This window comes from Sceloporus occidentalis, unplaced genomic scaffold (assembly GCF_023333645.1).
Source record: "Sceloporus occidentalis isolate IW3139 unplaced genomic scaffold, rSceOcc1.0.p SCAF_1, whole genome shotgun sequence".
NCBI lineage: Eukaryota > Metazoa > Chordata > Lepidosauria > Squamata > Phrynosomatidae > Sceloporus > Sceloporus occidentalis.
In genome coordinates, this window is record NW_028316981.1 from 141,504,747 (window position 1) to 141,509,116 (window position 4,370).

Sequence of the window (4,370 nt, forward strand, 5' to 3'; positions counted from 1 at the left end):
TTAAAATAAAATGAGAACCAAAGACTACCCACTGGAATAGAGTTGCCAGAAAAGGCAAATCTGGTGGACTTTTGTGAATAGGACAGAAAAGGTTCCAGTTTTTGTTCTTCACCTTAGCATTTCATGGGAGTGCTGGCCAATTGTTTTAAAGTGATGATCGTAAGCCAGTCTTCTGAGTTAAGATGGTGAGAAGTGACAAAGCTCCACAACAAGGTCTGATCTCCATGTCATGCCCCATGTCCACTAGATAATACATCAAGAGGAAATTGCAGTAATATTATTGAAAGTGGTAGGTGGTAGGAGAGAGTTGAAGTCAGGGTTTGATCTGCAGATCGCCTCTTGCTAAATCCTTTCAGTTCTCTCAGGTGTAATCTGCATTGCAAAAATAATGCAGCTTGACACCATTTTTACTGCCATGGCTCAATGCTGTGGAATTCTGGGATTTGTAATTTTGTGAGCTATTTAGCCTTCTCTGTCAGAGAACTGTGGTGTCACAACAAACTACAGTTCCCAGAATCCTATAGCATTGAGTTATGGCAGTAAAAATTGTGTCAAGCTGCATTATTTCTGCAGTGCAGATTAGACCTCAAAAGCAGTAAGATTACAGGTCCTCTGAGCAGCAAGCAGTCTTGAAATAAGTGCCAAATTGACTTTGCATACATACTGGTTAGAAGATATGCTTTTAGTATTATTTCTATGTCCATGGTGACCTTGGGCAAGTTACATGCTCTCAGCCTCAGGGGAAGACAATGGCAAGCCTCCTCTAAACAAATCATGCCAAGAAGCCCCCATGATAGTTTGCCTTAAGGTTGCCATAATTTGGAAATGACTTGAAGGCGCACACAACAACAACAACAAGCCAGAGAATTCCTCTAAGAAGGATGGGTTCGAGCCCAGAGAACTGGAGAGTTGCAAGGATCTCATTGTGTTTGCCCATGGTTACATCTCAGGATAGATACAACTTGACTCTGGAGGCAAAAGATGGGGGTGGAATCCTGATAATCTGTGAGAACAACAGAGTCTGGAGACAGACATAGCTTGAGTTGGGCCTCAAAATCTCAGCCATATAACCCTCAGTATGAGGGCTGTAGGACCACTGGGAGCAATGTCTGCTCTGAACACTAGACATTCCTGTAAATGATGTTTCTGCTGTAGCTCTTGTGTCTTGACTTCAGGTGGCCTTACCTTGTCTTGGTATTTTCTCCTGACTTGCTCTCCAATAGGACATGGATATCTTATCTTTACTTGACCACTGACCCTACAGTTAGCTTTTCCATCTGGATTGTCTATAGTTGTGTTCTTTCTCTGGTATTGACTCTTATACTGGAGTGTAAGCCTTGCCACTAGGACCCATCTACCAAAGAACAGGACAGTTATATGCTAGCTATAATAGAAATTGACCAGAGCTATTACCAGAGCAAACTTTCCCCCAAATAATAAAGTGCTGATAAAGAGGTTTACATGGACTTGAATTTTACATATGATTATTTTTTAAAAAAAACAACTACTAACAACCACCAAACCTTGATCCAACATCATCTTGGATTTCTTGCATCTTCTTTGCTAAGGACACCTCAACAATATTGGATATACAAGCCAAAACTAAACAGAAATGAAGCAGATTTGTCTTAGTGTTGTTATTTGGGAATCATCATGTTATATTTAGTTATGTTTTTAACTCTTCTATGTCTATGCAATCTATACTATTTTGAATTAGTTGATTTTAATTCTTTTAAAATTGTTTTTTTTAATTGGAAAAAATTAAATGGTTTTATTTATCAGCCACCTTGAATCCCTTTCTGGGAGAAAGGCAGCATAGAAATGAAATGAATTGAAATAAATACTCACCATCATCATTATTTAATATAGGTAGTATTTACTGTTCTTTCAGGATTATTTGGCTAGAAATGTAAAGATTACATTCTTAAACTGAAATTAAGCATCTCATGAGAAAACTGCATAGCTCAGTCATATTATTATTATTATTATTATTATTATTAAGCTTTATTTATAAAGCGCTGTAAATTTACACAGCGCTGTACATACAATACTTACTTGGCAGGAGAGACACCATGATCACAAAGGTGGTTTTCCCAGGGTAAGGCTCATCTGGGCATGCTGACCCCTGCGATTTCCCCAAATGTGGAAAACTCAACTGCATAATTTTACAGTGGGCCCTTGGTATCAGCTCGTGGATACCAAAATCCATGGATGCTCAAGTCCCATTAAATACAGTGGCATAGTAAAATGGTGTTCCTTATATAAAATGGCAAAATCAAGGTTTGCTTTTTGGAATTTAGATATTTTTTGAATATGTTCAAACCTTGGATGCATGGCTCCGAGGATAACAAATCTGTGCATATTGAGAACTGAGTGTACTTGCTGTCCCACTTGTTTCTCAGGGATTTCAAAGGGATTGTTTTCCAAGTAAACTATGTTTAGGATTACAGCATTAGGCTCTTTGAGAAGGTCACAATATTGCTGAACTTGAAATGGGGTTCAAACCTTATTCTCATGAAACTATGACTCTGGGATTAATTAGGTTGGTGGAAATTTGCTTAAATGGAAAGAAATCATTCTAGTGTTATGAAAGTGTATGTGTTCATGTATCTCCAAGATGCAAAACAGGGATGTTGTCATGGAGATGGACAAGGAGTGATATGCATAAGTTAGTTAGTGGAGGTAACCCTGTGTAGTTAGCCCTGAATAGCTCTGGCTGAATATCAATTTATGTGGGATGCAACAGTGCAACAAGCTTAAAACAGGCAGATCCTGAAGAACACAGTTGTCTTGGGACCCAGAAACTACAGGGCCATGGCAGAGAGCCACACAACGCTCTTTGCCCATTCTGCTTACCAAAGCAATGCCACAGTGCCCTTGAAGCCTCCATGCCACTTTCTCCAATGAGGTAGCCTTCATCCACAGCTTCAAATGCTTTGCTTCAGCCATTCTGTCTTTGCATCCTAAAGATGTGGGATCATTAAATATATCTGAGTGGGTGTATGATATAGAATTTGCTTTTCCTCCCTCCTGCCATCCCTCCCTATGTAGGCTGATATGGGAGAGAAGGTTTAGTGGGTATCAGGGAGTGAAGAATTTTTTTAGTTCTGAGACACTTTTTCACATTACAAAATTAGCTTTGCATTGGCCTGGCACAAGGCCTGATTCTGTGAAATGTAACTGCTGCAAGGTCATTCTAACTGCCACTGCTCAGTAATCCCAGAGCTTGTTCTCTCATTGCCTGCCAAGAATGTAGAAAATTTACTTTTTTGGACTGCATCTTCCAGAATCTCCCATCCTCCAAAAAATTCCCAAGCTCTGTGTGTCCTACTTTGTTTCTGACTGTAAAACTATTGGGTTGTCATGACTTGGTGGGAACTGGATCTTATGCTTCATCCTCAGTCAAGTGTTAGCACATGGCTCTGTGTTAGTGATGGTGAATGAGTTTCAAATTTTACTCTGAAATGTAAACTTTAAAAAAGCAGTCAAAGGTGCTGACCCCATCTCAAAAATAGATTCAGCACCTTGCTTCTTTAAGGTTCAGACTAGACTCCAAAGAGGATTCATTTGCCCACCAGCACAAGAAACATTAGCAGCTGCTGACTTGATCCAATTTTTGGCCTAGCCAGTCCAGTACTGTGTAGTGATTTGAGCATTGGACTAGGACATTGGGAGAGCAGAGTTCAAATTGCTGCTCAGCAATGGAAACCTACTGTGTGACCTTGGGCAGGTCAATTTCTCAGCCTCAAGGGGAAGGCAAGGCCAAACTCCCTCTGAACAAACTTTGCTAAGAATGATAGGTTTGCCTTAGGATTTCCATAAATTAGAAATGACTTAAGGCACACAACAACAATGTCCAGTTAGTGTCTATTGAGGGGGGCATCCATCCTCCAAGATCTCCAGCCTCTGTCCCAGTGTCCTGCCATTGACTACTTGATCATTTAGTAGCGATGCTGGGGATGATTTCTTGGATTTTCTGTATTCAAAGCATGTCATGACTAAGCAATGGTCCTTCCCTTTTCTTGTGCCTTAATTGCAGTATAACTAACTTTTAAATTCTGCAAATGTCAATATATTGGCAGCGAAACGGCAATAACATTTCTGAATTTATAAAGTCTCAGTTTTGAGAGTGCTGCCTGCATCTGTTGATAACAAAGTAAATACGCATGATGAAGTTACTATTCAAACATATTATTTAGGAGAGGCCACCAGGCCGTTTTCCCTGCCATGTGCTTTTCCATGTAGGATTCTTCAGTGCCATTGTGAAATAAGCATTTCTTCTTTGCTTGATGTAAAGCAAATGCATCAATTTTCAGCTGTCAATGGAGGGTGTGTCAGTAAGAAAAGGAATGGTTAGTTGCTAGATGGGG

At 39.9% G+C, this 4,370-nt stretch overlaps 1 non-coding gene across 1 annotated transcript; it reads left to right on the top strand.

Annotated features, from left to right (window-relative positions):
• Nucleotides 1-2,047: 2,047 nt before the first annotated feature.
• On the top strand, nucleotides 2,048-2,203 carry LOC149322327 (U1 spliceosomal RNA). Its single transcript, XR_016279628.1, has one exon. It is a non-coding gene; the product is annotated as a U1 spliceosomal RNA (small nuclear RNA).
• The last annotated feature ends 2,167 nt before the right edge of the window (nucleotides 2,204-4,370 follow it).